This window comes from Myotis brandtii, unplaced genomic scaffold (assembly GCF_000412655.1).
Source record: "Myotis brandtii unplaced genomic scaffold, ASM41265v1 scaffold344, whole genome shotgun sequence".
Taxonomy (NCBI): domain Eukaryota; kingdom Metazoa; phylum Chordata; class Mammalia; order Chiroptera; family Vespertilionidae; genus Myotis; species Myotis brandtii.
In genome coordinates this window covers 1,782,750-1,809,759 of record NW_005363247.1, presented here as the reverse complement: position 1 = coordinate 1,809,759, position 27,010 = coordinate 1,782,750, and the positions used below count along the sequence as shown (strand labels likewise).

The 27,010-nt window shown below is 34.1% G+C and overlaps 1 protein-coding gene across 11 annotated transcripts in view; it reads left to right on the top strand.

Moving 5' to 3' along the window:
- Positions 1–27,010, top strand: part of MEF2C (myocyte enhancer factor 2C) — a 158,389-nt gene that overhangs the window by 20,475 nt on the left and 110,904 nt on the right. For 3 of the 11 annotated variants that reach the window (XM_014543957.1, XM_005871491.2, XM_005871486.2), the window contains exon 1: positions 8–272. The exons of 3 other annotated variants lie outside the window; for them this stretch is intronic. The gene's annotated coding sequence lies outside the window, so the exon portion shown is untranslated. Of the gene's footprint in view, positions 1–6; positions 273–27,010 lie in introns of those variants that run through there. 5 more of the 11 variants (XM_014543951.1, XM_005871488.2, XM_005871492.2 and 2 more) reach the window with 3 other exon arrangements.

Sequence of the window (27,010 nt, the reverse complement as noted above, 5' to 3'; positions counted from 1 at the left end):
CGCGCGCACACACACACACCTCGTCTCCAGCTCTCTGCTTGCTTTGCTCGCAGTCACAGACACTTGAGCACACGCGTACACCCAGACATCTTCGGGCTGCTATTGGATTGACTTTGAAGATTCTGTGTGGGTCGGCGTGGCTGCATGTTTGAATCAGGTGGAGAAGCACTTCAAGGCTGGACGAAGTAAAGATTATTGTTGTGTGTTTTTTCTCTCCCTCTCTTAAGAAAGGAAAATATCCCAAGGACTAATCTGACCTGGTCTTCCTTCATGTGAGTACCTCTGACATTTCTCGAGGAAAATAGAAATAGCCGGGGTATTGTTTCTGAAATCTGCATCAGGATATGCCACAGCACTGGGTCTACCCCTGTGCCTTTTTTTGGAGGCTGAAGTTGAGGGTTGTTGTCCATTCTTTTCGTTAGATTCCATGATTTCCTTGTCTGTTGCTAAAAGTAACTTTTTAGATAGTCTTATCCGTTTGCCATCAGTTATTGAAATCACTCCTGACTCGTTCTTGTCACATCATTGTGTTTAAAGTTTCATGAAGTTAGTTCGCGTCATTAGCATGTTTGTTACGGTGGAGCATGTGGAGACTGGTAGATTTTAATATTTCATAGAATGTTCTGTGACCTTGAAGTACATGCCTTAAGATTTAGCCTGGAGTTCACTGTGGAGGGATGCTCCTCTGAGTCTCCCCAAGACTGATTTGCCCTGGGTTATGCTTTTGAGCTGCTAATTCTTGGGATTAGTTTGAACTAAAGCATGGCTGTCTGTCAGGGTATACCTTTGTGCATCCCCTTCCCTTGCCAAAGTGCTGGCTTGATAGAGGGCTTCTTAATTGGTGTGGACAAAAAGTAACACCCTGGCTATGGTAGTCTATACATTTCACAATTCGTATTGGTATTTCAGTATATGCATTGCTACTTAGGTCAAGTCAAATAAATAGCTGTTTTAACACAAACAATTTTAAGTCTCTTAAATTGCCTTCTGTTTGGACTTTGGATGAAAGTTAGCAAACTCATTGATAAAGTTTGGCATAAAGGATATATATATATGTATATATATATATATATATATCACATTGTTTATTGTATTAAATATTATGCAAGTATTTAAATTTAATACTAATGTTATCTCCTTCCCAGAATATGGCTATTAATTCTCAAAGGAAATGTTATATCTCAAACATTTCTGACTACCCTAGCTCCAGTAGTTATTTTTGTGGGGGGGGGGGGGGCTCTTTTTTTTCACAATTTAGAAATGTGTGTCTTTTGTATAAAATACCTTTATATGTAAATGCTGACAGTATAATAACTGGAATCGGGCTCTCTGCCAGTTCTTTAACCGGTCCTCAGTGAAGAACTGCTTTGACACAAAGTGGGTTTTACTATTGTGAATCTGAAACTAACTGGAACAGTGACTGTCTTGTGAAATGGCTAGTGACTGCATATATTTTCTAAGTGCTATAAAGGGAACTCCAGCCACCTTATTATACCAGTCCAAAAGAGTGACCAGCCTCTTTTTCACTGGCACCTTGCAATGGAATTGTGGTTGCAGAGTAAAGATGTTTATTGTAGAGTATAATAAGTTGACTCCCTAGAGAATTGGTAAGACATGGAAATGTGACCACCTGTGAACCCCGTTTAACCTCTGAATTGAATATTAATTTTGCTTTAAATAGATTAACAATCTCCAATTTGAAACTCAAATATCTTATTTAATTTTTAAAATAATGTCAGTTTTGGTTAGTCTTTGAAAATGTTCCGTATGTACCAATATGGTAGAAGCCGTATTTTTATTTCTCCATCAGTTTCAGTTAAATACAATGCAATTAGAAAACCATATTACATTCTTCCAATATATGCATGAAATTATTAAGTTCAAAGAAGTAGCTCTAAAGCAAGTGCTTCAGAACTTGACAGGTAACATGAAATGTACGTATCTCATATCTCATCTCAAGGGGGCAAAATCTCGAAAATACCTCATTCTATTTGTAGGAAACTACATTTGGCTGTATATTAGACTACTAACTCAATTCTAAAAGTTTTTTTGGCCAAAGGTAACTTTAAATTCAATGTTTGATTAAAATATGGTCTCCCAGTCAAGTTAAGGAGACAATAGTTAGCAGTTATCTTTACTTTAAATTTTGCTAAACTTTATAAAAATCTACTGTTTTTTTAGTAATATACTTCACGCAACTTTGGAGCATCTATGGCACATTTTGCAGACTTCTTACTAAAGACAATATTTTACTTCTTCATTAATTATGCTATTTATATTCTGATTGCTGTGTATGTGTGTGGGATATAGTGAAAGACAATATTAAATATGTAACTTTTATTAAATATTAATTTGTTCCTTCAGTTAAATAAAAAATGAGCACTGTATGCTAAAAAGTCAATTTTCCATCTTTCCTGAGCTGTTTAGACTTTAAAAGTATGCAATCACCTATATTAACTTTTCAGAATCCAAACACATTATCATTAAATGCATGAAATATAAATAACAAGAACTTTACTCCATCTGGCCTCTTTTATTCTTTGTCAACATATTCAGTTTTCAATATTTGAGGGAAATGGTTCATTCTAATAGGGAAAAGGACCAATGATTCAAAATTGAAATTGAAAAAGCATCATGTTTTATATTGTTCAGATTTCTATGAGTTTCTTCCTTAGTCCTCACTTTATCAAATCAAAAATTGCATAACATTACACCATATCTTCCTGAAAAGTGATTTATTGTATTTACATTTCTTTTATTAAAAACCAAGCTAAATAAGTACATGGCATATGTTAACATTATATTTCAAAACTTTCTTCTGTTTATTGTATTATATTTTGTGGTTTTATTTCTCAACTCTATGTGCGGTATATTTTGAGTCTGAAATCTCAGAAAGTGACAAAAATGGGGAAATATCTGTGCAGCAACACTTGTGCTACATAACAACAAAAAATAGTTATTAAACAGAGAACCCTGTCTTCAGGGGCATGATTCAAAACAACATGGAAGAATTTCATATGCAATTAAGGGTCACAGAGTGGACTTTAAATGAGACTATTAATAAAGTTCTACTTATTTTACAAAAGCACAGCCTTTGAGAAAACCTCACACAAATTAATATGTAAAACTTATTTTAAAATGCACATATTCATTTTACGAATATAGTGATTGCCCGGACGCAATGAGAAGATTTAATAACTGATGTTTAGACTGTGTGCTGCATGGGGAAGGCTAGGTGATTAAGACCCTCATCCTCAGCACTGTACATTAATCTCAGGGGCGCGTGGACTGCCTTGCACTCAGTAAAGCCTGACTGTTCACCGAGATCTGTCATCTCTAGGAAATCAAACCAGATTACAGAGGCGATTCACAAAACCAGGAGCGACAACAGGGTCTGTGCACCTTACAAAAGGCGGATTACCCAGTTCACGTGTTATTTTGATAGGTCAGAGATAAAAGCTGATTGTTGGGAAATGACAGGACGCTCCAATTTCAAATGATTGCTAGCTAAGTATACCACGACCCTGTTGCTTCATCATTATGAAGAACCGTTCAAACAGCGGAAAACTCAGTTTTCAAATGACAGGCGTTCGATAGTGAAATAAGAGAAAATGTCTTTTTTATATATGTCTTTATTGCTTAAATTTTAAGTTCCATCACTTCTTTATGAACAAAATCAAGTTCTGGCTGCTTATGGGAAGCAGTTATTATAAGGCTTAATTGCAGTGGACATTTTCAGAGACATTGTAGAGAGCACAAAACAGAATTTGCCAGAAATAAAACATACACTGATGGTATTGAGTAACTGAGCAGAAAACGCATAGTAGTCAATAGCCATTATGTGATTCTGTTACCAAGCATGTTCTTCATAAAAATGTGTAATTACATAGTTATGAATCCATACATTTGAAATATAGCTTAATAGGTATGTATTGGTCAAATTATATGTATTTCATAAATGTTACATAAAGACCATTCTGTACAACAACAAAATATGATGTTTTCAGAGTTTATTTCAGAGAAGAAAGTTTGGTTTACATAATAACATTTTGAAAAGCCCAACTTTTTACACATCCAACTCTACAGTAATTTCTTGCTTCTTTAAAAATTGAAGTCCTTTTTTACCCAACTGATGCCTCCTAGTGTTTCACACAATAAAACACTAATGAGTCATCCATAAATGTAAACATTGCATTTTCATTGCCTACATCTTCTGTGATACATAAAATTAATATTTATGTGTTTAATTTTCTGTGCATTATAAGAAGGTAGGAAATTCTAGTGAATGAGATGTTTCATCTGAGTGAATTTATGGCACACATTTGCAGGTTTTCTTTGACCATAACAATATCTTACCAAGTTTTAATAAGTTTATTACCTTCAGTTCCAGTTTATATATTCACGGTTTATGTTCACTCTTTTTCCAAGTGAAAAACATAGGCAGAATAGTATAGCTTCCATTTTGTAGGCCTGGAAATTATATAGTTGCATTCATTCGGAAATGCCTGATGAACAAATTGCAAAGGCACTAACCATTTAAACACTAAAATATCTCTAAAGAGATATAAAATTTTGCCTACTCTGTGTCTTGACCCTTGCATATGTCTTTGTAAAAGTGCAATAAAGAAAAATAGGGTTTAGAAAAAACAAAGGTAAAGATAAATGCACAGATTTCCACTTTATTATCAAATAACAACAAAATTATACTTGCCTTGAGAGTACATTATTCTACATAATTGATGGAAGACTTTTTAGAACATAACTTCTCATGACCAGCAGGTTGTCTTAATGAGATTGAAGTTAGTGGACACCAACTTGGTGTGAGTTTGATGTCATTAGGATGATGAGCATTGACTTTCGATATTTTTGCACTTCTGTGATTTCAGCTTTCTGACTCTACTTATGAAGATGGATACTTTAGTTTCTCAATATTTTTTCTTTAAAATACTTATGAAAGGGAGGAAGCATTCTTCTAATAGATCTTAAATCTAAAGGATGCACTAAAAAGCCTGTAACATTTATGGGCCTCTTCCTGAGTTGTCACACAACACACATGTGCACAAAAACATTCACAAATTTCTTCCATTAAGACAAATGTTCAGAGCTTCCAAACTTAGACACTAAGACTAAATGAATGTAGTTCATTGCTGTTTACCTATATACATAGGTGTCATTTAGCTATCCTGGTTCAAAACACACCACACTTCAATCATATTTAACTCTCATGTAAGATTTTCTAATTTGGCTAATAATACAGTGCTAACACAATTCTGCTCATGTTGGACACATTTCAAAGAATGTAAGGGGGTGTAGTCCTTTCGTTCAAGGAAGCAAACATGTAGAAAGGGGTGGACCTTTCCCACAAGAGCCACATTTCTTCCCTTGGAGAATTGAAGCAAATATGCAGTATGTAAGTGAATAAGAGCATGAGAAAAAAAATAATTTCTAATGTGCTGCTCCAGTCAGTGAGCAAAGGAAACTGTCTGGGGTTTTTTCTAAAAGCAGTTATTGATAACCCTTCTTACACTGAATGCTGTAAAGGTCTATGGAAGTTTTGTAATTTTAATATTATTCAACGAGAATTAATTTTGCTCAAAACAAAAATTCAATAGTAACTATTTTACAAACATATTGAGGCATAAAGAGAGAAAGGATCCAGAGGCACCCATTCCCTGTCTTTGAAGAATGAGTAGATAGCATCAGTGTTCTTTTTTGTTAGTTGTTTTCATGTATGCAAATAAAGAAAATTCTATGAAAGGGGTACCATTGTAAAAAATAAGATTATAAAAAAGATTACCCCAAATAGTAGTATTTCACATTTCTTTGTATTATTTTAATGTTAACTGCAGAAAGAAAAGCCGCATTGCTGTTAAGTATAAATATTATGTGATACCTGTTATATAAATCCATGTTTTGGTTTCAGGTGAATATGAGTAGCATTCATTTGTTATTAACCACCATAATGCATTTGTTGTACATTGTCATTGTATTGCCTGAGTTAAATCTCTGTAATTATTTTTAAATTATAGTAGCTAGTACAAATGAAGTTCAAAATACACATGAAGAGAATCTTTTGAGGACATTATAAAGGAAATTGGTGATATTACAAGCGATAAAAACAGTAAACCTATTATAGGCAGATTTCTGCAGGAATCATTACTCTTTAATAATGCAGGCATTATAGAGACTTTATTAATTCTTAATGCTGTAAATTCGAAATGAATGGAGCAATGTTGTTCATCCTGCAAGTGGTTGCTATTCATGTAGAATGACAATGCAAATCGTCTAGTAAATTTATTGAAATAAAGTACTTTAAACTTGTTTTTATAGACTGGAGAAACCAATCTCTGAAGCAGTCCTGGTGAGAACCTGCTTTTACCAAATAGCATCCTGAGCGTGGTCTGGTTTCCTTCTTGTATCTTCTTGTCATAGATAAGATGCACATGGATTCATATAAATTGTTCTCAGATACTATGGATCTCTAGCATATTGGTTTTAACAAGTGGTGGATATGGTCCTTAGAATGCAAATTGTTTGTTTTTTTTAAGCAACTAACTACTACCTCTCTCTTTTTTTAATGTCTGTGATTATTTCAGCAAGTTAGGATGTTAAGGAAGCCAATGCATCTTTCCCCGAACCCCGAAGATAGGCAGCTTTGGCTTAGATATGCTTATGCATTTGCAAAATAGAAAATAGATTCACTGATGTAAATAAGTAAGGACAGACAAGGAAATTAGTCTACTACTTAATAGAGTAAACATGACTTTTTTTAACCTTCTAATTAATTGTTGACCATGCATGAGGTGTACAACCCAGGCTTATTATGGAAAGCTGGTATTATTGCTTAATGTAACATGAGGGAATTGGGATTTCTTTAAAGTAATTTTGAAGATGTGATTATTTAGCAGAAATATTCACTGGAGCATTTTATTTTTAGAAATCATGGTCACACAAGGAAGCCTTTATAGGACCGACTACCTAATTGCAGTCAAAATCTCTTGAATGAAAACACACACACACACACACACACACACACACACACACACACCCCACATTTTTTAAGAATATAATGCGCCTGTATTTTTCAGCTTTTTTCCACATTCTTTACATCTGAACAGAACATACGTGTCTAAGCAGATGTTTTAAGTTATAGCCTTCATGTAGGTGAGTCTGTAAATGTCCCATTTAACTTAAATGGCTTTGTGGGAAGGCAGTTTGAGGAGTTTAAAAAGAGAAAAAAATTTTCATATAAATTGTTCAGTTACTATAGTTTCAGCTCTTTCTTTTCAAAAACAGTAATTACACTCAGGATAAAGAAAGTAAAATATGCTCTTTTAATTCTTCGTAACATCCAGTTTCTAAGGTAGAGCTCTGGTGGTGGAGTTTTATTTCTGAATATTCAGGGCAGGTACTGGCAGCAGAGCTGCAGAATGAAACTCGCTGGCTGCAGACCAGATACACGCACAGTGCCACATCATAAACTTCCCCTCTTCTGTCTCAGAGTGCGTGCAGCCCCAAGTAGTGTCCTCTTGTCCCCTGGCAGAGGCTAAGGAGCAGAGGGCCTTCTTCCTGGGCAGTCACTTTGGTAAAGGAAAAGCATAGTGTTTTTCTTCTTTAAATTGAAAATTCAGCCTCTTAAATCACTAAGACATGAACTGCAAAGTGGATTCACTGTTTCCTTTTTCTTCCCATATAGCAGTTTAGAATGCATAAAACAATAGGTGTAAAATAGAAAATGAGGCCTCTCCCCCTCCCTCCTCCTCTCAGCACGTGCAGGCCCAATCAGATGTCTGTACTTTTTTTTTTTTGGTGTTTTGCAGAGAAAAATATAATGGTTTCTTTTCAATGAAGGCTGTGCATTATATTCCAGATATGTTAGGTCATTTTGTGATGCAAATTAACATTGAGTGTTTTTTGTACTTATCTCGAGAAATAGCAATAGTCCACTGCAGTATGTGGCACTACAGTAATTTTTATGGATAAACACTCACACTTTTAATGATTGCTAGGTCAAAATACAGAGTGCAAAGGAAAAACATGGGCTTTAGTTTTCAGATTTGGTTTATGCTCTTCGTTTGAAAGGTACAATGTAAGTAGTGTGCTTATTGCCATGCAAAGTAAATCAATTTCCAACTATCTGCATTAATATTCTTTGTATTTGAAAACTGTAGTCTGAAAGCTCATACTTCTCTTTGTAAAATAAAGTAAAAAATTGTTAAAAACCAGTCTTTAATTACCAGTTACATTTTCAGTCGTTACCAATGTGATTTTAAAAAATCCTATTAAAAATAATTTCTAGCTGCCGCGGCTCCTTTCAATCAATAGTAGAATTCTCATTTGTGTGAAGTGTAGTCAGATTATTGCCAGCACACCTTTATCTAACTAGCCTTCTCTAATAAAAATGTATTAAGAGGGAGCCTTAAGTAGAAAGTGTTACTATATAATAAATATTTATTGAGACTTTATTTTTATACTAATATACAAATAGTGTTTAAATGCTAGTTTAGTCATTAACCCAGTAAATGAATTGTTCATTGCCTATATAAAACTTACCAAGTCAGACCAACCGTTAAATGAAATTTAATTTTCTCTTTAAAATATAGATAAGAAAGATCATTTTAATTATGTTTAAATATCAAGCAACTGTTTTTCTGTGGATGCAAATGTTTCCTAATAGCGTCAAGAAAGTAATACCACACAGATCTTAAAATGTAAATGTAATCCTAAGAGTATGATCACAATGGCCTATTCTTGCCATAGGTGTTATGAAAAAGGGCCCTACACCTGGCACAGTTTCAGGGCTCATTAGCCAGGGGGAAAATGTTAAACTTTTCTGCATATATTAATATACATAGGAGTCAGTAATTTTGACATTTATTTTTTACAAAATTAGGCATTCTATTTAAAATTCAGATTCAACCTTTAAAACTGCTTTTATGTAGGATATGGTACAAGACTTCTTGATCTTCTTGGAATTCTCCTGACCAGTAGGATACTTTGAATCATTACCACTCAATAAATATTGTTAGACATATTGTAAAGTTTCAGTTGTTTAATGTGTACTGGATAAAAATTTTTAAATAGGAAATCGATTTTTTTGCTATTTAAATATTATAAAACTATACCTGATTAAAACATGAATCTCTTGGAGGTTCCTGGAGTACGTAATTCTCTGGGCAAGAATTTTAAAATATTTTAACTGTAAACCAATAAATTACCAAGTACTGTACTTTTTTAAGGTGCCTGATTTCCATTCACATTTGAGGAACCTCGTTAAGTATGGGTGGTCTTTAAGGAAAGGTGTTGTGGTCCAGAAAGTAGATCTTTTCACCCTTCTTCTGTAACAGTTAATATGTTTAAAAGGTATAAATCCAGACCTAATTCCATCAGGATTTTTTCCTTAACTAAATTAAGACGAACAAACCTGGCTATTAAGAAAAAAAAGTGTATCCATTTGTTCATTTCTCGTATTTATCCAAAGACCACTTAACAGTCTGTATAGGTTATAGGTTAAGGAAATAATTTTGACTACATCTTTCTTTCCTTTCACGGTTGAGTTTTTCTCCTCTTACATAAACCAAAAAGAAATTCCCACGATAACATTAATAGATTTGCAGAGGGCTGGGTAAAATACTCAGTCCCATTGCTTATTTCCCAACGGCGCTTTGTTTGAAATGAATGGGGAATGTCCCTTCCAGGACTGTTTGATCTTTCTTGACTTGAGTTAGGATGAACGCTATGTGACTTTTTCCCCTTCTCTCGTTTTATAAATTTAAAAATCAAAGAATTCTTGACCTCACCCTTTTTTCTCAATTTTTATTGTTTTTGGATTCTCTTCTGAGTTCCTTTCTTGCTTCAAAATATTTGGTATTATGAGAAAGCAAATGCACTTTTAATTGTTTTGACTACACATGTGAGATCATTGAATTGTTTCAGGTGTTGACTTATTCTTACACTTGAGAGATTGATGTGGTTCATCAAAGTCCAATGCCATTTCATGAAAGAGCTCCAGACACAGATCTTGAAACAGCAGACTATAGGATGGTGTCTTTGTAAGGAATCGCTGACGGCTTTAGAGTCAGTGGATGGTACATTTACGGCAAAAAATGCATAGCATTATGAAGTCTCAGGAGGGAGTAACAGCTATTGGACTAGTTGAACCGAGTTATGGCTTTCTTGATGTTCTGTGAAAACATCATTTTGGGCCAAAAGTCCAAAGTATGTGTGCATGCTTGGTGTGTGTGTGTGTGTGTGTGTGTGTGTGTGTGTGTGTGTGTTTAGTGGGGATAGAAGGGGGAGAGCAAAGAGTGTGAGACACAAAAAGCATGAGAGGATAAGGATGAATACAAGAGAAAGAGAAAATCAGTTCTTTTGATTTGCAAGCATAAAGAGTTGAAGGACGTCATTGCCATACCTAATATCATTTCTTAAATGATACATATATGTGCTATTAGACCAAGTGGCCCATAAGCAATAGAGAATAATATTTAAGAATGAAGACCAAACTGAATAACTTCAAAATTCTGCCTCCCATTTACTGATTAGTGGCTTTAGGCAAGTTATTTAACCACCAGAAAGCCTCAGTTTCAGCATCTGTAAAATGGGGATATTAATACCACCTACCTCCTAGAGTTGTAAAGATTAAACATGATGATACATATAAAAGCACAATGTACTAGTAAGTGCTCAGTAATTAGTAAATTATTATCATAGCACCACATTATATTTTGATTATTTTATCTTCCTGCCAATGATTATCACTTAGTGCTTAGTGGGATCATTATTTTGAAATTTTTTAAATAATACCTTAATTCTGTTAAAATTGGGTTACTTTCAGGGTAAGTCTCTAATTCTGATGCCATGGTAGGCCAGTATTAATGATCGCTAAGTACAATATAGTTCTTCAAGAATATCAAAACCTTTCACAGAATCAGATGTTATTAAATAAATGTTATATTATTTTTAGAACCATAAATGAAATAAAAGAAACAAAATTATTCCATCTATAAGTTTTAAAAGTCATTTATTGAAACTTCTGAATTTCAGGCAGATTATTGCTGAGTTTTAATAACAATTCAGGTTGGAGGAAGCATTTGATGTACATAGAATTATTAGGTGGTTTTAATAGTGAACACAGCCTCACCAGGAATTCTAAAGGTTTTTATTTGCTTTAGCATGTGTATTAGCCACTTTTGAAGAATGAATTAATATTTCTTTTTTCATAATTTTGGTTGTATGTAATAAGATCAGTAGAATAAATGTATGATGACCAGGTGTCATTTACTCATCTTTCTATTCCTTCACAATCACGCTTGCAAATAATAGTTTTTTTTATAGATATTTGTTGAATAAATTAATGAATTGTATTTACTAGTAAAGATAAAACGCATTTTTATTTTAATAGTTAAAAAAATGAGTAAGTGGCACTCCCATGTCATTTTTTAACTTTCCAGATTTGAGGGATTGTTAGTTTTAATGATAGTTTATCAACTTTGAGATGATGAACAAGTGAACTTATCTTAATTTGGGTATTTTTCTTCATGTGAGAAGAAATCTAACATAGAACAGAAAATGCAGAATTTTACCTGAGGATTACACCTTTTGATAACACAAAGGAACATATTTAGATAAGATGTGGATGAAAATCGACCTATTTCTGGTCTCAGAGTCTGTTTACCACCTTTTTGTCCAGCTTTTATAGTCACTTAATTTCTCAAAGAAATTCCTGTTTTGGTTGACAGGTAATGTTGACGAGGTCTGCCCAGTTTAGACCACCTGTGGAGTTGCAACCTCTTGAAATTATTCTCATGCTCTTAAATAATGCCCCTCTAGTGTGCACCTTGCATTCAGCTTTCTGCCTTGCATTCAGCCTGGCTAAAGAGTGCTCAGTGCAAGGAATGCTTGCAGAGTGGACTTCCCTGTGGTAAAACAGCATGGATGGCTCCCAACACTGCAATCAAGGAAGCCTCTAAAAGCTTTAGTTTAAAAATAACAATAATAATAATAATAATAATAATAATAATAATAAATGTCTGTGTGAAGATGATGGAGCCCTCTAAGGCACATGAGCTTTGAGAATTATCCCATCTGCAACCCCCTCCCCCTGCTCAGTAGCCCTTTCCAGGGTTATGATTACTGGAAAATGGCTGTTAATCACCAGATTTTTTTTTTATTTTTCTACTGCAGCTGCTTCAGTCAGAGTAGTAATCTATTAAACAACTTGGTCTCCAGTTTAAAATTTGCATTGTATACTGTATAGAGTAAATTTTCATTGTAATCAGAGAACGTCCTGGTACAATTTATAGAAGCATGTTTGTTTTTATGTATGGACCTCTCCAGTGCTGTTGAGCCAACTGTTTAAACAATACTGTTGTTGATCAGCATAAAATAAAATAGTGTAGTACTATTGAGTGCACACAGTATTTACAATAGTCACATTTGCAGAATATTTGAATTGTGGCATCTCTAGCACATGGCAGTATAATACCCACATAATTCATAACTTAACACAGATATTTAAAATTTGACTGGAACTTCAAAGGGTTTTAGAAGGTTAGCATTCTTGTACCAGACTGTAGTAGAGTAATTTGGCCTCTTTTTTGACATTAATGCTTATTACATTTGCCATAATTTGAAGAAATAATCCAAAACCTGAGTCAATATTTAGTGCGGAAGGAGGACAAAACAGCTCTATTTAACAAAGGACCCTTTTAAAACACATTCTTATATGTAAAATTGACAGGCTACAAGAGGTGGTTGGATGAAGTTCATCATGTTGGAAAGAACGTTTCAATTAAAGTTGAACACTTTCTCTTCCAGGTCTTTTTTTCTTCATTTTTTTATTTGCTGTGCCAAGGTATCCATGTGCGTTTTTCCACTGTCATCTGGCTCCTTCCCAGCAGATGCACACAATCTGTTCTGCTGTCACTAACAGGGTTCGGTTTATGAAGAGAATGTGTCAGAACATGCCACTATAGTCACTTTTACAGGTTTTTTTAAAGAGTAACTGAGAATATATGCATCGCCCTAGTTTTATTGTACTCAGCCTTTAAGAAATTTCGAAGAAACTTTTATAACATTCATCGACCAAAAGCTTTCTTCCAAACATATTTTTGACCAAATATTTGCTTTCCATTAAAAAAATTTTAAGGTTCACAAACATCTTTAATGATTAGCGATATGTATTGTATTTAAATATAAGAGTAGGTTTATATAGTTCTGTCTGAAATCAACCAAATATTTTTATGAAAATATCAAATTTCCAATTTGATTACTTTATGATCAAATAATCTCCTACTAAAATCAAACCTATTTTCCTACTCAAGTCAAAGCTTTATTTTAAAATATTGTGATATACAAGTTAGGGTATGGTCATAAATATGTTATTTGAATTCATAGATAATGTGGGTTTCTTAAGTCTTTAACACCATTAAATGAAACCAAAAGCAGTTAAACTATCTTATCCTATGGAGAAACTTGATAAACTGTACTCTGATAATAAGGTGATATTTTTCTTTTGTAGCATAATAGATCAATACTTCTGAACTGATTTTATTTATTAAAGTGTCTCTATTCCTATCAAGTATTCTAAATAAAAATTCAATTTTGTTGTACTTTTCATAGAAAACAATTTCTCTAACTTTACATAAATTTTTTTAAAAAATGAGCACTGCAAACCTACATTCATTCCTGAAATAAAGAGCATAATACGTTAGCAGAATTTTAAGTTTTAAGTATGTGTAGTAAGTACATACTGTGTGTATAGGCACATGCAGAGAGAGTGGACACATTAACATTTTGTATACAGATCATGGTCTGTAAGTATCTCCCAGAACTGAAGATTTTAAAATGTACTTAAATGCTAATTTTAGATTTTTAAAATAATCTTTGACATGAAGAGCAACTCAAAGTTCTGGAAAATTACACATTTTTATCAGTTATTCATATCAGCTAAAAATGAAACTATATTAATGAATAATCACATACAAATTAAGCATTGATTATATATATTTTTATAGGATAACTAGTTACTATGTTTCTTCATAAAGATAATTTATGAAATACATTTTAAGGCATAATTTCTGTCATAACATGTATTGTCATCACATAGACAACTCAAGCAATGTACATTAAGAGACCTTTCTGAAACAACTTTGCACATTTTAGCAAGAAAATAATTTACTTGGACTTTATGGGCTCTGTTGTCATATCATGCAGATTAACTGCTAAATTATCTTGTCTAGAGTTGTATCAAATGATTGTTATAAGTTTCTTAATTCCTAAAGAAAGAAGAATTCTTTTTCATTGTATTTTAAATATAAAAATGTATACGTCTTTCATAAGTTGATTTTGTAATGCTTTTGATGATGTGAACAGGACACATATGTTTAAGATGAGTGATAAAGGACTTTTCTGAAATTACTTTGCTTTTTAACTAATCTGTAGGTACTTGAAATTGTTTAGTTTTTGGTAAACCTGAATATTTGCTCTTGGGATAAAAAGGCTACTCTACACCAAGAATCACAGGTGGTGAACTGAGAAAACGTTTGGTTGAATCCCATGGAATGTCAGAGCCTCCTACTCTCCTCCTCAAAGCCTTCAGCGGTGGGGTGGGGAGATTTGCCGTCATTCATTACAAGACGTAGATTTAGCCTTGCTAACTTACTTACTGCGGTATTAGGGGAGTAGTGGGAGAACAACGAGAATCTTTTCTTTTGCTACAATTTGAATATATATAACACCATTTTGAGACAAAACTCCATAGGCATACTTAATTGTACTTATCTTGAATGACTAATCTTCCACATTTTCTATTTATTACTCAAAGTGTTAATACAATCCTAAATTTCATTGGGGAAATAAAAAGCTTACTCCTCTTAGTGAGATTCAACAAACTTAAAGAATATTTGCAAATATGGTTTACCCTGTGAAATACTTTTAGATACCAGATCTTCTAAAAAGGCAGGCTCTTTTATTTATAATACTTTATAATGAAATAATTATATTTTTTCTAATTTTATTTTTAAAAATTAGGGAAAATTAGCTTTGAAACTTGAAATTTTCCCATCTGAATGATGGGGCTAGTTTATCTCAAAAATACTTTTTTGAATTTTGCCAGTTGCTTCAATTTTCAACATGGGTACCACCCTCCTTTGTGGTTGGGAGGTAGTTCTTTCTTTGCATTTGCTTAGTCATAGGTCTTTTTGGAGCAAAGACAGACTATTTTTGTGAAGCTGTCCCCAAAAAAATGTATTATTCATAGCCTACGAAGCCCATCAAAGAGTCTCAGTGCGCGGGTAATGATAGGTTGGACGGCAGTGACCAGAAGGGCTTTCTTTAGGGGATTTAGACAGTCAGATCCTTTTTCCATCTGCATCAACATATGTTGACCAGTTGGTTTTCAGTGCTTGCTGGCTTGGTGGTTCGAAGTAAGACTGATCTTCTATAAATATAACTGATATTTTCAACTATGACTTGGAAATCCCACTTTTACTTTTATCCAGTGTCGCTACTCAAGATATCTCTAAAAATTCTAATATCTTTTTGATATGTGTAAAAACGTGTTATTAACTTGAAAGTATTAATTACAGCTATTTTGATACAATCACAGCTAACACTTTTTGAGCTTACTGTATATTGGGACACTGTTCTAAGAGCTTGCGACATTACCCGCATTAACTCATTTATTCCTCAAAACCAAATGAGATAGGCGTGATCCACATTTTACAGATGAAGAACTAAGGCAAAAAAATGTTAGCATCTTGCCTCAAGTTATCCACTTAGCTAATGGCAAAGCTAGAACCTCAAACATAATCGGTCTCCAGTGTCTGCTCTCTTACCTACTAAGCCAAAAGTCTCACATACATTATCTCAGCAATTAGACAAGAAAAAGAAAATGACTAACCTACAGAAACTTAATTTCACGTGGCATCTTGAAGAAAAGTATTCAGTAACACCAGAAGGACATATTTAAAGCTATGTTTGACTATGCTTTTGTGATTTGTTTGTATGGCTTTTAAAGAGAAGTGAACTAATTCTTGCTCTATGATACATTTCTCTATTGTTAACCTGGAGGAAAAAATACTACATATATATAATCTTTAATCAAAATGTGAACATCTAGTTGTATCTCATCTCTGTGTAGTGACCTCTAGTTTGCTTCTCACTTTTTGAGCTGTTTTAATTTTTAACCTTTACTTGTAGGAGTCATCATAATTTATGTAGTTTTAATTTAAGAATGTGAGCTGTATGACAGAATATATAAATGGATATTAAATGGATTTCGGGAGTTTTCAGTTAATTTAATTAGTTTAGGTGGATTTTCTGGAGAATTTGAATTCAGGCATGCCTTTTAACTTTCTCTTTGTAGTTGAAAAAGAAAATAAACAACAAAACCTTAAAACCAGAGATAGATGTGAAATAAATACTGACAAGTTAGAACAGCTTGCATTATATTTGAAAACTAGGGAATGTTATATCAAGTTTATTCATCAAATGGATGGCTGTTGGTTTTTAATTGAATATTTCTGTGTTTAGTAAAAGGACTTTTAAGAAAGGAAAAGGATCACTTTTAGAATTTTTACTATGAGAAATAATATGAACTTTCTTGTTCATAGTATAGTTTTCTTGTTCTTTCATAAAAGAATTACCATGCCCTTGACTAGAAGTAAGGGCAGAGAGGCTGGGCAGAGATCAAACAAGACTCACATATTTATGAATTTCCAAATGTATATGCTTTGGACTTCAAAATTAATAGCTACCATATCTTTAAAGTCATGAATTCCTTGCCAAATTTCCACAGTGAATTTTAGTAACTACATTTGGTTCTGCTTTATTTTGCTGTTGAAGAGAAGCAAATGCTTATTTGGATTACCGTGCAAATACCAAAATAACCTGTGTTCTCTGCATTTAAAAATGTTTTTTATTAGAAGTGTGACTTTAAGATTTGGGAATTAGATGTGTAATTTGGAATTAATTGGTTACAGTGATAAATGGCCTCCATGTCACATTGTGGTGCCCATTGCAAGGGGAGTTTAGTTTGCTTTATGGAATATTAAGTGCCACTGGTACTGCTCAGTGTTCATTTCTCTCTTTCTAATAAAGCTAGTTATGTCTACTTCCTAATGTGATTTTGACTATGGTTATATGAATTCCCTCTTTGGAACCTTCCAACTGTAAAGCACACTCTTAAGATTCCATAAAACACCAGATTTATATTTAGTATCCATTTGAGTTCTAAATATACAGGAAACAAGTATTCACTATAATGGCCTGGATTACCCAAACATTGAGGAGGAAGTCATAGCTGTGGACTAATTCTATAAAGGATAATTACATGGCGTTATTAGTATTATTTCCAGAAGAAGAGTGTGATGTAGCTACTATTGCATTTCGAAAGCCTTTTCAGAAATTTTGATTTTTCCAAGGACTAAAATCAACTAACAGTTTTCACAAACAGAATCCATTCAAAAACTGAACTGTAACCAATCTTGGGTATATATTAAGTGACAGGGTCACAGGTATAAAACATTCCTTCTAGTTAGTTTACAGCAGCGGTTTCAATCCTGTCTATAGGAGGAGCTTTTAAAAAATATCGATGTCCAGGTCCCACCTCCAGATTTGAATTCAAATGGACTGCCATCCAGGCATTGCTGCTTCTCAAAGCTGCCTGGTGATTTTCGTGTGAAGCCTGGGTGACAACGCATTCTGAACATTAAAGAAACAAATACTGTAAACTCTGCCCATAAAAATATTTACTGCTGTTCCCCAAAACTTCCCCTTTGGACATCCACTACAAATATGTTAGTCAGTCAGTTCACTCACTAAGTATTTAATAGCAGGTGGAAATATATTGATCAGTCAGTCCATTCACTAACTGTTGAATAGGAGGTGGCTTTGTTAGATGTTAGGGATACAAAAGTGAAAGATGGAGTCTCTGAGGGGTTCAGTCTGATGAGGGTGATGAACATGGCAGGTGTGGTTTTGAATGTAACGTGATAAAAGTTACACTGCAGGTATGTCGTAGGTAAATGGAATGTTCAACTTCTTGGGAGATGACTGGTCAGGCCTGTCTTCAGTAGGAGAAAGGACACCTAAGATGAGTCGTAAATGAGGAGTTAAATCCTGGCAGTGTTCTTCAAAGGGAAATGTTTTTATATGAACTCCCATGTTCTCAACTTTGCCTCTGCATTTGGAGATGCTGCCCAGGCCTTGCCCAGGACTTTAGGTTCTGTTGAAATTGGGGGCAGCTAATAAAGTTATGAGGATTTTAGCAAAAGTAGGAAGCGTCTACTAGTAGTTAATCCCCTTCCCATTCTCTGGTAACACAAAAACCTCACCATTACAGATGGACCTCGAGGTGACCTCCAGGACTTGCTCCTCCTCACCCCCACTCCCACCCTACTTCCTAGACACAGCTGAAAGGAAGGACCGCCTGGTCCATGCCCTCCCCTGCAATTCACTGTTTTGACAAGTTATGAATGAGGAGAAGAGCATCAACAGGGAGATACCACCACAAGAATATTTCATACAGTGGACACTTTTATCTCTTAGAAAAATTAATTTAAAAAAACTTCAAGTACTATATTTTCTTTTTTGTTATTTTAAAAAAGAAAAAGTACATAAATAAATGCACTTTAGGGATATCATACCCTTTGGGAAAAAAATCTTGTGTACTTTAGGAATAAGGTATGCTTTTATAAGGGAATAAATCTATAAGACATAACAAACCATGGCCTTGTAAAACTTATAGAATTGAAGAAATTGAACTTGTTCTTTCTATGTTGCCAAACATACATACAACATACAACACACGCATACACATACACACACACACACACACACACACAAGCTTCTGTGTGTATATCAGAGGACAGAAAAGGCAAGCCATGACCAGAAAATAAGCAGTAAGTTACAAAGTTACAAAGAAATATATTGCATTATTCCATAGGAAACCTTACTGTAAAATGAGCCACATCTAGTTTTATGGGGGTGGGGATGTGGGGTTAGATGGTCACTTAGTTACATAATGGAATAAAATTCCAAGTCTGTAAAGCAACTTTTCATTCCAGCTACTAGACCGCATTATCTCCACAAACCAAATAACTCTTCATTAAATAAGCCCAGTTCCATCTTGGGAAGAAGGAAGGCGAACTGGACTGCGCTGCTTGATTATATATCATTTCCCAGTGACTGGAGTAGAGAATTAAATCAGTTATGAAAGACTGAAAACTTTGTTTTAATGGATTGCCTTTTTGAAAGTCATAAAATATACTGAATTTGATCTCAAGTAAGTTATACATTAGCATCCCACATGCAATTAGAAAATTATCACCTTGAGTAAATTAAGTATACAGCATTGAATTCACTTAGAGTATTATTAGAGATTTACAAGTCAGTAAATATCATAAGGTGAGATTTATACTTTTAATGCAACTGTAAACCCTCCATACAGTCAATATAAAATGAGTGATTCTCAAGTCCTTGGAAGCCCCCTGCGCTGGTTTTGCAGGAAATGGGGCATATTTATTACGACCATTTTATCTCTGAAAAGCAGAGCTTTCTGATTGCAACTTATAAATTTATTGAGTGTCAGCGAGGTTATCCAGATGAGCTTTTCTCTCACATCGTGCAATAGCTGAAAAGCTCTTCCATGGCCGCCAGCTCATAAATGGATAGACTGATAACTTTCAAGAGCGTACTACATCCAAGTAAGGTCATGCTATCACTTACCTGTAAGTAGGGTGCATACCTGTATATTTCTGAGAGAGTTTCATACCCTGGATTTCAAGATCTGGCTTCACATTTGAATTCTTGGAGAGCTTTTAGACATAACAATGCTGGCCAATGGGCTTCAGTGAGTCTGATCTCATTGGTCTGGGATGGGTTTACATATCATTCATTTTTAAAACTATTCCAAGTGATTCAAATGTGCAGCCAGGGTGAAGAACCCCTGTCAGCATTCACAATCTTTAGAACTTTGAATCGTATTTGAACACGGAGGTGAAGTAAATAAGGGACATTAGCGTTACTTCCCTTCTAACTATAAAATTGAGGAGAAAATAAATGGAATTCTTAAGTTATAGCAGGGAAATGATCTCTTCCATAGAATCTTCCTTTCCCTGGTTTATGAGGCCAGCTGTATCATTCCAGTTTCTAAATTATTGGCATTTCTAAAGATGAAGTAACAGGGGAAGTGATGAACTTTATAAATAGATTGCCTGAAATATTTGGCATGAGGGGTCAAGATGTAGGCGAAGCTTGAAAAAGACTTTAGTTTGTGTATTAGCCAGAGGCCAACAGTTGTTAAATTCTCTAAATGTCCTTAAAAAAGGAAAGAGTAAGAATCCCTTTAAGAACATGATTTTTTTTTTCTCCAATGTGTAGTCAGTAAAACCCAGAGGGGAAAAAATGTACCTTTCGAGCCAAAATTAGGTCATGCCAACCACAGCAAATTGGAAGCTCTACTTAAAATGTAGTCTTGCAGGATTGCTGTGGATCATCTTAATGTCACGCACGTGGTGGGCTGACGCTTCCCGATCATGGCTGTGGGCTCTGCTGGCTGAGTCTGATCGCCCCAGTCGGGCTGCAGTTGCCACACCAACATGATCTAAGCTTGTGTCTGAAAGGTATGTTCTGGAATAGAGCATTTTTTAAGGCGGAAAAAAAAATTGCAGTTTCTTTAAAAAAAAAAACACCAACAAAGCAAAATACTGTTCATTTTGCTTTATGATTCTAGAAGGGCGAGATGTTAAAGGAACCAGGGACTAGACAAATCCACAAGAGTGGCCAGCAGGCGTGCCATCCCACTGATTAGGAGGACATTGCCAAAGAATTAACCTTACCATTAAAAAAGAAAGAAAGAAAGAAACCTACAAAGTAATCGTTTCATTCATTTATTCACCTGCTCACACTAGAAGTAGCAGGATTGTTCTTTTTTCCAGCCCTGAGGGATGTGGAAGAAAAATAGAAGGCAATTCATTCATTTCATTGGCACTTATCAGTATTAGAAAGTTGCTTCTGTAAAATGCAATATATTTCCATTATGTAAAAGAAACTGCTGCTTTTTTCCTACCTCCAGAACCTACCATTTCATTGGTGTTTCTATTCATTATTTGAATGTGGAACTGGCCATTAAAATGTAACAAATTTCCATTACATAAAGGAAACTTATACTCTTTCCTACTTGCAAAAAGTATTTAATAAAATGATAAGGCCTGAAGGTTTTAAACACTATTTTGGAATGCACTAGAGAACTTTATCAAGTTGTGTAAGGAAAGTATTAGTGTTTATTATAGTACGCAATGTGTTTGTTCTGTTCTCAAAGAAAAAAAAATCCTAAAGTATACTTTTTGTTGAACACTATGGAATTCAGTCTTACCAAAAAAATTTATCAAATTTTTGGACTTGTTCCTAGATGAGCACATATATTTTCAGCTGGTGACTTTGTAGCCATTAGTGTTACATCTTTGTCATATTTGCAAAAAGAAGTTTTTATCCTCCACAACAACTTTCCAATGTGGACAGTTAATTGTATCATCTAGTTTCCAAGTTATTGGCATCTCTAAGGATGAGGTAGCACTGGATATTTAGTATTCTCTCAGCTATGAACCAAACTGGAATATTCTGTAGGGGTGTGAAAAAAAGGAATGCTTTTTTTTCTATTATGGAATACTTCATTCTTTAATTACTTAACATAGGAACATTTTTGTGCTCAACAACATTCTTTTTTATTTTTCTTGCATGCTGGTTCTACGCTCTTTGATAACACAGGAAATAAAAGGCCTAATGCGGTCCTGCATGAGCGTTACGGAAATCCTTCACGGAGAAGACACTTGAGCTGGATGTTAAAGAAAGTGCTCGAATATGTCATGTCTTATTGCTACATGTCTTGCCTTTTGAGAAGACTTTAACACACCACTATGTACCCAATAACACAGTCACATCCCCAACACAAATGATTTGTGTCCCCAAAACCTGTTTTAAAATTGGAAAACCCAGGATTTACTTTACATGGAAACAGTTTTTCACATGGTTAGCTACTCACATTGTGCCCACAACAACCCATTGTACAGTTACAATAAAATTTTTTAAAAATAGTAGGAAGCCATGCGGGTGTTGTAACACAAATAACTGGATTAGATTGTTCAAAGCTTCCTTAACCAGTCATGCTTGGCCAAAGCATTCTTTGACATGGCAGGTGGAATTTTTGTGGAAATAATGAAAACAGTTTCTAAGTTTCAAAATGTAGTCTGCCACGTACAGACCTCAGGATCGTATGCAGTGTTCCTTCACAGTGCAGATATTTTTCCACCACCTTCCTGGGAGAACTTTCAACATAATGTTTATATGTATATTGGAGTTTGAAGGTTAGTGCTTAAGGATTGCAAGTATTCTTAGTTTATAATTTCTTTTTAAAATAGCTATTTTAAGTTTCTTACTGCAAATATATCATAGGCATCACTCTAAGTATTTATTAGTCATTGTTAGCTAACATGTAGAACATCTGAGGAAGTGTTTGCCCCAAGGGATGACTGAATAAGAACTAAAGAAGAGGACAGAGGGGATTAACAAGGACGTGTGCATGATGATAAGGGTGCCTCAGAAGGATTTGACTAAACTAGCACTGGGATTCAGGCAGTTGGGCTCCGAACTTCATACCTTTATTGGCTATCCTGTGCTGCTTTCCATGGCCTCTAATAAACTCTTCTGGGCTACCCTCCTCCAAAATGTCCGAGGCCAACTTTGAGTTTTGTTGCCCACGTGTCCAAAATCTAGTCTCTTCCTGGCATATAGTTAATAGATATTTGTTAAATAAATGAGCAAATTAATGCTGCCACTTCCTTCTTTCTGAATTACAATCTTTGTGGAGTCTTGTTCATTTTAGGGTTCCCTGATGTGACTGGGAAAGTGCCTGGAACATATTGTAGGTGGATAATATGCATAAGTGGACTTGAATTGAGATAAAAAATTGGGTAGGATTTGAGTTAGAATCTCTTCTAAGCCCTGGATGTGAGGTGATTTGCATATGTACAGAAATAGAGATATATACATTGAGTTTATTTGAAGTAAACATTCACAAGATAGATTTTATTATCAAGAAATACCTGAACATATTAAAATGAGTTAATAAGAAGAGTACTTTCTTGAATGGCTTTATGAGTCTAAAAACAATAATTCATGTATTTAACTCGAAGAGTTGGTAGTGGTGCTTTTTTAACTTTGTTGTTTTAAAACGACTCCTTTAAGATTTTTCTGTGTACCGCCTAGACTTGGACCATAATTGATGCACACATTCAACTACTTTACAAGACATGTGGAGGAAAAGAACGAAAGTTCATGCAACATGAAGTCCATTATTTAACTTACTGGTTTTTTTAATTATTCTACTATTGATTTATCAACTCAACTAGTTGAGTTTTAGAAAAAGAATCTATAAATAGTTGAGAAAATATCCAAAATTATTAAAATGAAATGTATCATCTTATTGTGATATGTAGTACTGTCCTTAATGCTTTGATATGTTTTCTAAAAAGTGAAGTAACTTGTTTTGAGGATAAAAATATTTTTCAGATTATTTAAGAAAATAAAGTTAAATACGGGATATATTTTTATGCTTCTCAAGGTATGCTAATAGCATTTATCAAGACTCATTCAAATCCCAAAATTAATTATGGCAATTAAAAAATAAAATATAAATACGAGAAAGAATTCCAAAGCTCCTTTACAAATTCGTGTCTGTTCTTCAGGCTTCTACAGTAAAGAAAGCACTGGGGCTGACACCCTTGCAGGGCGCTTTCGACTCTGCTTGCTCATCCCCCTTCCTGCATGTAGAGCCACTTAATAGAGTAACACACAAACTATTCTAGAATGGGTCAGTATATTCACATACTTACTAAAATTAGAATGTGTTCTCAGAAGCACTAAAGTAAAACCCTACAGACTCAACTGAAGACAATCTTGATTCATTGCAGTTCTTTTTTCTTATCACAATAGAAATATCATCAACTTTTGTGCCTTTAGTAACCATGGTTCTCAAGGATTTAATGAAATGATAAGTGTACAATAGCATTGTAAAGTGGAAATACTGTACAAATGTAAGTTATTCTAAACTCAGTTTAAATTGCAAACTCCTTGAGCTTGGGGACTGGACCATATTCAACTATCTTTGTTTTCTCCCTCATTTAAATTAATGTTTTACACGTAATAGATGTCCCATAAATGTTTGTTGAATTGAACTGAATGAAGCAAGTGAATGAAGGGTAATAATTGTGCCTAATTCAAATGACAAAGACCTAGAAAAAACATTTAAATAAGTACTTCCACCATAGGGCCTTTCCTTTTAGAGTTATCATTTCCCATATCTGACTTTCAGAAGACTTTATGTGTACCTATTTTATGTTTATTAATTTCTACCTTGGACTAAAATTAATATTTAAAGTGTCTTTCTCAATTTGGCAAAAATTAATTTCTTTGGATGGCAGATACTAAGTTTTACTCATCTTTGTATTCAGGATATACTGTCTGATGAATTTATAATGTCTCAATTAACAAATTACTCTTTGGACCAGATCTGCTATAATACCTGATTGGCTGAACAATGTTGATCATAACCAAAAATTCTTCCTGTTGAAAGACACATTTATGAGTCATTAAAAGACAGTGTATCTAATTGGCCCTGGTTGGAATTCAAGTTTTATTCAATTGATTTATATAAGTTGGAATTTTATTGTTTTGTGATAAGCATCTAACTAGATTAATCTCTTATTCATGTAAATATATGAAGAACCAAGTACATTGGAAAGGGTTTATATCTTTTGTAAATCTATAAGGTAGACATCTAACAAAAGCTAACTCAAGCCTTTTATCTATTCCACTTCTAGTTAGCATTAGTGTATAAGGAAAACAAAATGATAGTCAAATCATAGGACTTACTCTTCATTAGCAATCTTCATGGTATGTCTGTTGTAATAATATTGTTATCTAAATATTACAATAATTTTTTAGCATAGATTTTATTTATTCAGGCCATTTCTAATTGCCTATGCCATTTAAGTATAGTGATTTATTGCAGTTTTCAATTTATTGAATGTCTGGGCATTATGTAACTAATGGAACATTTCTTAGTCGGCTGTGTACAATCCAGTCCAGAAGACCTCATCATCCATTAGGTGGTCATCTTAGCTAGAGCTGCATTTTAACACTACATTCTTAAGAGCAGCATAGGTATCACTTTAGTTACCACTGGAAAATATAACACTTATGACAAAAATCCATGTTCAAAAATTTTGCTTTGTTATATGGTACACTCATTTCAAATGATGGTTAATACAACCAAAAACCAGTGCTTAAATAAATTGAACATTGCCTTGAATGTTCTTTTACAGGAATTTATTTTAGAAAATGATTCTGAATACCTTTTTTCATTATGTTTCATATATTTTCTTCATCTCAACTTTCATCTCTACTACTGGTATGTTTAAATATGTTTTTCCTTATAGTTATTAATAGAAATAGCTTTAAATTAACTTTTTTAATTATTTAGAACAGATTTAAAATACATAATAAATGGGTGTGATTTTTAAATATAAGTTTGACTATTTTTAATGAATTTGAACACATTTTAACATACAGTTCTAAAAATTTTAATCTTGTTATCATATCTAAGAAGATACTAATCACTTTTTGTTTGCCATTATAGTACTAAGGGATTTAGAAAATTGTGTGTAAATTATTTCCATATACAACCACTTTTGGTCATTTAAATTATCATTTGTCCTTGTGGAAACATTGCAACCTAAAATACAAATACAGTTTGATAGTTTATTTAACAGATGATCCCTGACTTAGGATAGTTCAACTTACAATTTTTTGGCTTCACAGTGGTGTGAAAGTGATACACATTCAGTAGAAACTATATTTAGAATTTTGAATTTTGATCTTTTCATGGCCTAGTGACAAGCTCAGCCCTTTCATTATGCTGAGCAGGGGTAGCCATCCACAGCTCCCAGTTAAACATGTGATCACGAAGGTAAACAACAGATACTCTATAGCGTATTCATTGTGTTAGATGCTTTTGCCCAACAATAGGCTAATGTAAGTGTTCTAAGCATGTTCAAGGTAGGCTAAGCTATGATGTTCAGTAGGTTATGTTCTGAGCACATATTAAATGCATTTTGACCTTAACATATTTTCAATTTACGATGGGTTGATCAGGATGTAACTCCATGGTAAGTCAAGGAGCATCTGTAATATGACATCTAAAGCACTTATGGATTGAATTTGCTTGTATTGATTGCATTATAAAGCTTCAAGCAATAATTATCCCAGTACAATTTAGTTCAATTAGAATGCTTTAGTGTTGTTTTGTGAGATTCTGAAAAGATTTTAAGATTTCAAGTACCTAGGATAAATATTATTGTCTATTCGCATGATTATAAATGCATAAATTATTTTAATTTAAAAACATAAAGATAGAGAAGAGTACATTACTAAATACTGAATTTTTACACCTTAAGATAGCTAGCTGATCTACCAGAATGTGAAATTATTAACATTGGTGGCTTATAGAGTTAGCATGTAGAAGCTAAAAGTTAGTAGAAAAATTATCCAAAGCTGAGTAAATCCACTAAATCTATATCCGATACTTTTAAGACAGGTTGATTGATTGAAATGTGTGTTTACTGGAAGACAAAGCAAAACCTTGGCATTATTCTAATAATGAAATACAGCCAAGTTCATTAAAAATATCTATTCTTCACTTAAAATTTAATTATCCTATCTAATAAAAGCGTGATATGCAAATTGACCATCACTTCAACACACAAGATGGCCACCCCCATGTGGACACAAGATGGCTGCCACAGTTAGGGGGGACCAGGCCTCCAGGGGAGGGCAGTTTGAGGCAACCAGGCCTGCAGAGGAGGGCAGTTGGGGGCAACCAGGCCAGCAGGGGAGGGCAGTTAAGGGCAACCAGGCCAGCAGGGGAGGGCAGTTAGGGGCTGGGGCTGGC